This window comes from Triturus cristatus, chromosome 7, assembly GCF_964204655.1.
Source record: "Triturus cristatus chromosome 7, aTriCri1.1, whole genome shotgun sequence".
NCBI lineage: Eukaryota > Metazoa > Chordata > Amphibia > Caudata > Salamandridae > Triturus > Triturus cristatus.
The window spans coordinates 114,733,037-114,743,990 of NC_140590.1; positions in this window are offsets into that span (position 1 = coordinate 114,733,037).

A 10,954-nucleotide genomic window follows, 5' to 3' on the forward strand; every position below is an offset into this window, starting at 1 on the left:
AGTGGCGACGGCGGGTACGCCTATGCCACGATGTGTAAAAAGAACAGTATGTGTTGCGTTAGCCATCCCTGGACACATGTTTCGAGGTAGTTGCCTCTCGTCAGCAGGGAGCAGGTCAGTGTAAAGGGGTGCCGTGTGGACTGCCAAAATGTAATTAAAAACAGGTCAAGTACCTCTCATGGCGCACAGGTGCAGATCCAAGGCTCGTCAGCCCGTTGGCTCAAGGGAGCCGTAATAAATTGTGCAAAAGTTGGTCGCACACTGCTCGTCACACCAGCAAGTTGCCCCAAAGGACTGTGGTAAATGTAGTGGCGACGGCGGGTACGCCTATGCCACGATGTGTAAAAAGAACAGTATGTGTTGCATTAGCCATCCCTGGACACGTGTTTCGAGGTAGTTGCCTCTCGTCAGCAGGGAGCAGGTCAGTGTAAAGGGGTGCCGTGTGGACTGCCAAAATGTAATTAAAAACAGGTCAAGTACCTCTCATGGCGCGCAGGTGCAGATCCAAGGCTCGTCAGCCCGTTGGCTCAAGGGAGCCGTAATAAATTGTGCAAAAGTTGGTCGCACACTGCTCGTCACACCAGCAAGTTGCCCCAAAGGACTGTGGTAAATGTAGTGGTGACGGCGGGTACGCCTATGCCATGATGTGTAAAAAGAACAGTATGTGTTGAGTTAGCCATCCCTGGACACGTGTTTCGAGGTAGTTGCCTCTCGTCAGCAGGGAGCAGGTCAGTGTAAAGGGGTGCCGTGTGGACTGCCAAAATGTAATTAAAAACAGGTCAAGTACCTCTCATGGCGCGCAGGTGCAGATCCAAGGCTCGTCAGCCCGTTGGCTCAAGGGAGCCGTAATAAATTGTGCAAAAGTTGGTCGCACACTGCTCATCACACCAGCAAGTTGCCCCAAAGGACTGTGGTACATGTAGTGGCGACGGCGGGTACGCCTATGCCACGATGTGTAAAAAGAACAGTATGTGTTGCGTTAGCCATCCCTGGACATGTGTTTCGAGGTAGTTGCCTCTCGTCAGCAGGGAGCAGGTCAGTGTAAAGGGGTGCCGTGTGGACTGCCAAAATGTAATTAAAAACAGGTCAAGTACCTCTCATGGCGCGCAGGTGCAGATCCAAGGCTCGTCAGCCCGTTGGCTCAAGAGAGCCGTAATAAATTGTGCAAAAGTTGGTCGCACACTGCTCGTCACACCAGCAAGTTGCCCCAAAGGACTGTGGTAAATGTAGTGGCGACGGCGGGTACGCCTATGCCACGATGTGTAAAAAGAACAGTATGTGTTGCGTTAGCCATCCCTGGACACGTGTTTCGAGGTAGTTGCCTCCCGTCAGCAGGGAGCAGGTCAGTGTAAAGGAGTGCCGTGTGGACTACCAAAATGTAATTAAAAACAGGTCAAGTACCTCTCATGGCGCGCAGGTGCAGATCCAAGGCTCGTCAGCCCGTTGGCTCAAGGGAGCCGTAATAAATTGTGCAAAAGTTGGTCGCACACTGCTCGTCACACCAGCAAGTTGCCCCAAAGGACTGTGGTAAATGTAGTGGCGACGGCGGGTACGCCTATGCCACGATGTGTAAAAAGAACAGTATGTGTTGCGTTAGCCATCCCTGGACACGTGTTTCGAGGTAGTTGCCTCTCGTCAGCAGGGAGCAGGTCAGTGTAAAGGGGTGCCGTGTGGACTGCCAAAATGTAATTAAAAACAGGTCAAGTACCTCTCATGGCGCACAGGTGCAGATCCAAGGCTCGTCGGCCCGTTGGCTCAAGGGAGCCGTAATAAATTGTGCAGAAGTTGGTCGCACACTGCTCGTCACACCAGCAAGTTGCCCCAAAGGGCTGTGGTAAATGTAGTGGCGACGGCGGGTACGCCTATGCCACGATGTGTAAAAAGAACAGTATGTGTTGCGTTAGCCATCCCTGGACACGTGTTTCGAGGTAGTTGCCTCTCGTCAGCAGGGAGCAGGTCAGTGTAAAGGGGTGCCGTGTGGACTGCCAAAATGTAATTAAAAACAGGTCAAGTACCTCTCATGGCGCGCAGGTGCAGATCCAAGGCTCGTCAGCCCGTTGGCTCAAGGGAGCCGTAATAAATTGTGCAAAAGTTGGTCGCACACTGCTCGTCACACCAGCAAGTTGCCCCAAAGGACTGTGGTAAATGTAGTGGCGACGGCGGGTACGCCTATGCCACGATGTGTAAAAAGAACAGTATGTGTTGCGTTAGCCATCCCTGGACACGTGTTTCGAGGTAGTTGCCTCTCGTCAGCAGGGAGCAGGTCAGTGTAAAGGGGTGCCGTGTGGACTGCCAAAATGTAATTAAAAACAGGTCAAGTACCTCTCATGGCGCGCAGGTGCAGATCCAAGGCTCGTCAGCCCGTTGGCTCAAGGGAGCCGTAATAAATTGTGCAAAAGTTGGTCGCACACTGCTCGTCACACCAGCAAGTTGCCCCAAAGGACTGTGGTAAATGTAGTGGCGACGGCGGGTACGCCTATGCCACGATGTGTAAAAAGAACAGTATGTGTTGCGTTAGCCATCCCTGGACACGTGTTTCGAGGTAGTTGCCTCTCGTCAGCAGGGAGCAGGTCAGTGTAAAGGGGTGCCGTGTGGACTGCCAAAATGTAATTAAAAACAGGTCAAGTACCTCTCATGGCGCGCAGGTGCAGATCCAAGGCTCGTCAGCCCGTTGGCTCAAGGGAGCCGTAATAAATTGTGCAAAAGTTGGTCGCACACTGCTCGTCACACCAGCAAGTTGCCCCAAAGGACTGTGGTAAATGTTGTGGTGACGGCGGGTACGCCTATGCCACGATGTGTAAAAAGAACAGTATGTGTTGCGTTAGCCATCCCTGGACACGTGTTTCGAGGTAGTTGCCTCTCGTCAGCAGGGAGCAGGTCAGTGTAAAGGGGTGCCGTGTGGACTGCCAAAATGTAATTAAAAACAGGTCAAGTACTTCTCATGGCGCGCAGGTGCAGATCCAAGGCTCGTCAGCCCGTTGGCTCAAGTGAGCCGTAATAAATTGTGCAAAAGTTGGTCGCACACTGCTCGTCACACCAGCAAGTTGCCCCAAAGGACTGTGGTAAATGTAGTGGCGACGGTGGGTACGCCTATGCCACGATGTGTAAAAAGAACAGTATGTGTTGCGTTAGCCATCCCTGGACACGTGTTTCGAGGTAGTTGCCTCTCGTCAGCAGGGAGCAGGTCAGTGTAAAGGGGTGCCGTGTGGACTGCCAAAATGTAATTAAAAACAGGTCAAGTACCTCTCATGGCGCGCAGGTGCAGATCCAAGGCTCGTCAGCCCGTTGGCTCAAGGGAGCCGTAATTAATTGTGCAAAAGTTGGTCGCACATTGCTCGTCACACCAGCAAGTTGCCCCAAAGGACTGTGGTAAATGTAGTGGCGACGGCGGGTACGCCTATGCCACGATGTGTAAAAAGAACAGTATGTGTTGCGTTAGCCATCCCTGGACACGTGTTTCGAGGTAGTTGCGTCTCGTCAGCAGGGAGCAGGTCAGTGTAAAGGGGTGCCGTGTGGACTGCCAAAATTTAATTAAAAACAGGTCAAGTACCTCTCATGGAGCGCAGGTGCAGATCCAAGGCTCGTCAGCCCGTTGGCTCAAGGGAGCCGTAATAAATTGTGCAAAAGTTGGTCGCACACTGCTTGTCACACCAGCAAGTTGCCCCAAAGGACTGTGGTAAATGTAGTGGCGACGGCGGGTACGCCTATGCCACGATGTGTAAAAAGAACAGTATGTGTTGCGTTAGCCATCCCTGGACACGTGTTTCGAGGTAGTTGCCTCTCGTCAGCAGGGAGCAGGTCAGTGTAAAGGGGTGCCGTGTGGACTGCCAAAATTTAATTAAAAACAGGTCAAGTACCTCTCATGGCGCGCAGGTGCAGATCCAAGGCTCGTCAGCCCGTTGGCTCAAGGGAGCTGTAATAAATTGTGCAAAAGTTGGTCGCACACTGCTCGTCACACCAGCAAGTTGCCACAAAGGACTGTGGTAAATGTAGTGGCGACGGCGGGTACGCCTATGCCACGATGTGTAAAAAGAACAGTATGTGTTGCGTTAGCCATCCCTGGACACGTGTTTCGAGGTAGTTGCCTCTCGTCAGCAGGGAGCAGGTCAGTGTAAAGGGGTGCCGTGTGGACTGCCAAAATGTAATTAAAAACAGGTCAAGTACCTCTCATGGCGCACAGGTGCAGATCCAAGGCTCGTCGGCCCGTTGGCTCAAGGGAGCCGTAATAAATTGTGCAGAAGTTGGTCGCACACTGCTCGTCACACCAGCAAGTTGCCCCAAAGGGCTGTGGTAAATGTAGTATCGACGGCGGGTACGCCTATGCCACGATGTGTAAAAAGAACAGTATGTGTTGCGTTAGCCATCCCTGGACACGTGTTTCGAGGTAGTTGCCTCTCGTCAGCAGGGAGCAGGTCAGTGTAAAGGGGTGCCGTGTGGACTGCCAAAATGTAATTAAAAACAGGTCAAGTACCTCTCATGGCGCGCAGGTGCAGATCCAAGGCTGGTCAGCCCGTTGGCTCAAGGGAGCCGTAATAAATTGTGCAAAAGTTGGTCGCACACTGCTCGTCACACCAGCAAGTTGCCCCAAAGGACTGTGGTAAATGTTGTGGCGACGGCGGGTACGCCTATGCCACGATGTGTAAAAAGAACAGTATGTGTTGCGTTAGCCATCCCTGGACACGTGTTTCGAGGTAGTTGCCTCTCGTCAGCAGGGAGCAGGTCAGTGTAAAGGGGTGCCGTGTGGACTGCCAAAATGTAATTAAAAACAGGTCAAGTACCTCTCATGGCGCGCAGGTGCAGATCCAAGGCTCGTCAGCCCGTTGGCTCAAGGGAGCCGTAATAAATTGTGCAAAAGTTGGTCGCACACTGCTCGTCACACCAGCAAGTTGCCCCAAAGGACTGTGGTAAATGTAGTGGCGACGGCGGGTACGCCTATGCCACGATGTGTAAAAAGAACAGTATGTGTTGCGTTAGCCATCCCTGGACACGTGTTTCGAGGTAGTTGCCTCTCGTCAGCAGGGAGCAGGTCAGTGTAAACGGGTGCCGTGTGGACTGCCAAAATGTAATTAAAAACAGGTCAAGTACTTCTCATGGCGCGCAGGTGCAGATCCAAGGCTCGTCAGCCCGTTGGCTCAAGTGAGCCGTAATAAATTGTGCAAAAGTTGGTCGCACACTGCTCGTCACACCAGCAAGTTGCCCCAAAGGACTGTGGTAAATGTAGTGGCGACGGTGGGTACGCCTATGCCACGATGTGTAAAAAGAACAGTATGTGTTGCGTTAGCCATCCCTGGACACGTGTTTCGAGGTAGTTGCCTCTCGTCAGCAGGGAGCAGGTCAGTGTAAAGGGGTGCCGTGTGGACTGACAAAATGTAATTAAAAACAGGTCAAGTACCTCTCATGGCGCGCAGGTGCAGATCCAAGGCTCGTCAGCCCGTTGGCTCAAGGGAGCCGTAATAAATTGTGCAAAAGTTGGTCGCACACTGCTCGTCACACCAGCAAGTTGCCCCAAAGGACTGTGGTAAATGTAGTGGCGACGGCGGGTACGCCTATGCCACGATGTGTAAAAAGAACAGTATGTGTTGCGTTAGCCATCCCTGGACACGTGTTTTGAGGTAGTTGCCTCTCGTCAGCAGGGAGCAGGTCAGTGTAAAGGGGTGCCGTGTGGACTGCCAAAATGTAATTAAAAACAGGTCAAGTACCTCTCATGGCGCGCAGGTGCAGATCCAAGGCTCGTCAGCCCGTTGGCTCAAGGGAGCCGTAATAAATTGTGCAAAAGTTGGTCGCACACTGCTCGTCACACCAGCAAGTTGCCCCAAAGGACTGTGGTAAATGTAGTGGCGACGGGGGGTACGCCTATGCCACGATGTGTAAAAAGAACAGTATGTGTTGCGTTAGCCATCCCTGGACACGTGTTTCGAGGTAGTTGCCTCTCGTCAGCAGGGAGCAGGTCAGTGTAAAGGGGTGCCGTGTGGACTGCCAAAATGTAATTAAAAACAGGTCAAGTACCTCTCATGGCGCGCAGGTGCAGATCCAAGGCTCGTCAGCCCGTTGGCTCAAGGGAGCCGTAATAAATTGTGCAAAAGTTGGTCGCACACTGCTCGTCACACCAGCAAGTTGCCCCAAAGGACTGTGGTAAATGTTGTGGCGACGGCGGGTACGCCTATGCCACGATGTGTAAAAAGAACAGTATGTGTTGCGTTAGCCATCCCTGGACACGTGTTTCGAGGTAGTTGCCTCTCGTCAGCAGGGAGCAGGTCAGTGTAAAGGGGTGTCGTGTGGACTGCCAAAATGTAATTAAAAACAGGTCAAGTACCTCTCATGGCGCGCAGGTGCAGATCCAAGGCTCGTCAGCCCGTTGGCTCAAGGGAGGCGTAATAAATTGTGCAAAAGTTGGTCGCACACTGCTCGTCACACCAGCAAGTTGCCCCAAAGGACTGTGGTAAATGTAGTGGCGACGGCGGGTACGCCTATGCCACGATGTGTAAAAAGAACAGTATGTGTTGCGTCAGCCATCCCTGGACACGTGTTTCGAGGTAGTTGCCTCTCGTCAGCAGGGAGCAGGTCAGTGTAAAGGGGTGCCGTGTGGACTGCCAAAATGTAATTAAAAACAGGTCAAGTACTTCTCATGGCGCGCAGGTGCAGATCCAAGGCTCGTCAGCCCGTTGGCTCAAGTGAGCCGTAATAAATTGTGCAAAAGTTGGTCGCACACTGCTCGTCACACCAGCAAGTTGCCCCAAAGGACTGTGGTAAATGTAGTGGCGACGGTGGGTACGCCTATGCCACGATGTGTAAAAAGAACAGTATGTGTTGCGTTAGCCATCCCTGGACACGTGTTTCGAGGTAGTTGCCTCTCGTCAGCAGGGAGCAGGTCAGTGTAAAGGGGTGCCGTGTGGACTGCCAAAATGTAATTAAAAACAGGTCAAGTACCTCTCATGGCGCGCAGGTGCAGATCCAAGGCTCGTCAGCCCGTTGGCTCAAGGGAGCCGTAATTAATTGTGCAAAAGTTGGTCGCACACTGCTCGTCACACCAGCAAGTTGCCCCAAAGGACTGTGGTAAATGTAGTGGCGACGGCGGGTACGCCTATGCCACGATGTGTAAAAAGAACAGTATGTGTTGTGTTAGCCATCCCTGGACACGTGTTTCGAGGTAGTTGCCTCTCGTCAGCAGGGAGCAGGTCAGTGTAAAGGGGTGCCGTGTGGATTGCCAAAATGTAATTAAAAACAGGTCAAGTACCTCTCATGGCGCGCAGGTGCAGATCCAAGGCTCGTCAGCCCGTTGGCTCAAGGGAGCCGTAATAAATTGTGCAAAAGTTGGTCGCACATTGCTCGTCACACCAGCAAGTTGCCCCAAAGGACTGTGGTAAATGTAGTGGCGACGGCGGGTACGCCTATGCCACGATGTGTAAAAAGAACAGTATGTGTTGCGTTAGCCATCCCTGGACACGTGTTTCGAGGTAGTTGCGTCTCGTCAGCAGGGAGCAGGTCAGTGTAAAGGGGTGCCGTGTGGACTGCCAAAATGTAATTAAAAACAGGTCAAGTACCTCTCATGGAGCGCAGGTGCAGATCCAAGGCTCGTCAGCCCGTTGGCTCAAGGGAGCCGTAATAAATTGTGCAAAAGTTGGTCGCACACTGCTCGTCACACCAGCAAGTTGCCCCAAAGGACTGTGGTAAATGTAGTGGCGACGGCGGGTACGCCTATGCCACGATGTGTAAAAAGAACAGTATGTGTTGCGTTAGCCATCCCTGGACACGTGTTTCGAGGTAGTTGCCTCTCGTCAGCAGGGAGCAGGTCAGTGTAAAGGGGTGCCGTGTGGACTGCCAAAATTTAATTAAAAACAGGTCAAGTACCTCTCATGGCGCGCAGGTGCAGATCCAAGGCTCGTCAGCCCGTTGGCTCAAGGGAGCTGTAATAAATTGTGCAAAAGTTGGTCGCACACTGCTCGTCACACCAGCAAGTTGCCACAAAGGACTGTGGTAAATGTAGTGGCGACGGCGGGTACGCCTATGCCACGATGTGTAAAAAGAACAGTATGTGTTGCGTTATCCATCCCTGGACACGTGTTTCGAGGTAGTTGCCTCTCGTCAGCAGGGAGCAGGTCAGTGTAAAGGGGTGCCATGTGGACTGCCAAAATGTAATTAAAAACAGGTCAAGTACCTCTCATGGCGCACAGGTGCAGATCCAAGGCTTGTCAGCCCGTTGGCTCAAGGGAGCCGTAATAAATTGTGCAAAAGTTGGTCGCACACTGCTCGTCACACCAGCAAGTTGCCCCAAAGGACTGTGGTAAATGTAGTGGCGACGGCGGGTACGCCTATGCCACGATGTGTAAAAAGAACAGTATGTGTTGCGTTAGCCATCCCTGGACACATGTTTCGAGGTAGTTGCCTCTCGTCAGCAGGGAGCAGGTCAGTGTAAAGGGGTGCCGTGTGGACTGCCAAAATGTAATTAAAAACAGGTCAAGTACCTCTCATGGCGCGCAGGTGCAGATCCAAGGCTCGTCAGCCCGTTGGCTCAAGGGAGCCGTAATAAATTGTGCAAAAGTTGGTCGCACACTGCTCGTCACACCAGCAAGTTGCCCCAAAGGACTGTGGTAAATGTAGTGGCGACGGCGGGTATGCCTATGCCACGATGTGTAAAAAGAACAGTATGTGTTGCGTTAGCCATCCCTGGACACGTGTTTCGAGGTAGTTGCCTCTCGTCAGCAGGGAGCAGGTCAGTGTAAAGGGGTGCCGTGTGGACTGCCAAAATGTAATTAAAAACAGGTCAAGTACCTCTCATGGCGCGCAGGTGCAGATCCAAGGCTCGTCAGCCCGTTGGCTCAAGGGAGCCGTAATAAATTGTGCAAAAGTTGGTCGCACACTGCTCGTCACACCAGCAAGTTGCCCCAAAGGACTGTGGTAAATGTAGTGGTGACGGCGGGTATGCCTATGCCACGATGTGTAAAAAGAACAGTATGTGTTGCGTTAGCCATCCCTGGACACGTGTTTCGAGGTAGTTGCCTCTCGTCAGCAGGGAGCAGGTCAGTGTAAAGGGGTGCCGTGTGGACTGCCAAAATGTAATTAAAAACAGGTCAAGTACCTCTCATGGCGCGCAGGTGCAGATCCAAGGCTCGTCAGCCCGTTGGCTCAAGGGAGCCGTAATAAATTGTGCAAAAGTTGGTCGCACACTGCTCATCACACCAGCAAGTTGCCCCAAAGGACTGTGGTACATGTAGTGGCGACGGCGGGTACGCCTATGCCACGATGTGTAAAAAGAACAGTATGTGTTGCGTTAGCCATCCCTGGACATGTGTTTGGAGGTAGTTGCCTCTCGTCAGCAGGGAGCAGGTCAGTGTAAAGGGGTGCCGTGTGGACTGCCAAAATGTAATTAAAAACAGGTCAAGTACCTCTCATGGCGCGCAGGTGCAGATCCAAGGCTCGTCAGCCCGTTGGCTCAAGGGAGCCGTAATAAATTGTGCAAAAGTTGGTCGCACACTGCTCGTCACACCAGCAAGTTGCCCCAAAGGACTGTGGTAAATGTAGTGGCGACGGCGGGTACGCCTATGCCACGATGTGTAAAAAGAACAGTATGTGTTGCGTTAGCCATCCCTGGACACGTGTTTCGAGGTAGTTGCCTCCCGTCAGCAGGGAGCAGGTCAGTGTAAAGGAGTGCCGTGTGGACTACCAAACTGTAATTAAAAACAGGTCAAGTACCTCTCATGGCGCGCAGGTGCAGATCCAAGGCTCGTCAGCCCGTTGGCTCAAGGGAGCCGTAATAAATTGTGCAAAAGTTGGTCACACACTGCTCGTCACACCAGCAAGTTGCCCCAAAGGACTGTGGTAAATGTAGTGGCGACGGCGGGTACGCCTATGCCACGATGTGTAAAAAGAACAGTATATGTTGCGTTAGCCATCCCTGGACACGTGTTTCGAGGTAGTTGCCTCTCGTCAGCAGGGAGCAGGTCAGTGTAAAGGGGTGCCGTGTGGACTGCCAAAATGTAATTAAAAACAGGTCAAGTACCTCTCATGGCGCACAGGTGCAGATCCAAGGCTCGTCAGCCCGTTGGCTCAAGGGAGCCGTAATAAATTGTGCAGAAGTTGGTCGCACACTGCTCGTCACACCAGCAAGTTGCCCCAAAGGGCTGTGGTAAATGCAGTGGCGACGGCGGGTACGCCTATGCCACGATGTGTAAAAAGAACAGTATGTGTTGCGTTAGCCATCCCTGGACACGTGTTTCGAGGTAGTTGCCTCTCATCAGCAGGGAGCAGGTCAGTGTAAAGGGGTGCCGTGTGGACTGCCAAAATGTAATTAAAAACAGGTCAAGTACCTCTCATGGCGCGCAGGTGCAGATCCAAGGCTCGTCAGGCCGTTGGCTCAAGGGAGCCGTAATAAATTGTGCAAAAGTTGGTCGCACACTGCTCGTCACACCAGCAAGTTGCCCCAAAGGGCTGTGGTAAATGCAGTGGCGACGGCGGGTACGCCTATGCCACGATGTGTAAAAAGAACAGTATGTGTTGCGTTAGCCATCCCTGGACACGTGTTTCGAGGTAGTTGCCTCTCATCAGCAGGGAGCAGGTCAGTGTAAAGGGGTGCCGTGTGGACTGCCAAAATGTAATTAAAAACAGGTCAAGTACCTCTCATGGCGCGCAGGTGCAGATCCAAGGCTCGTCAGGCCGTTGGCTCAAGGGAGCCGTAATAAATTGTGCAAAAGTTGGTCGCACACTGCTCGTCACACCAGCAAGTTGCCCCAAAGGACTGTGGTAAATGTTGTGGCGACGGCGGGTACGCCTATGCCACGATGTGTAAAAAGAACAGTATGTGTTGCGTTAGCCATCCCTGGACACGTGTTTCGAGGTAGTTGCCTCTCGTCAGCAGGGAGCAGGTCAGTGTAAAGGGGTGCCGTGTGGACTGCCAAAATGTAATTAAAAACAGGTCAAGTACCTCTCATGGCGCGCAGGTGCAGATCCAAGGCTCGTC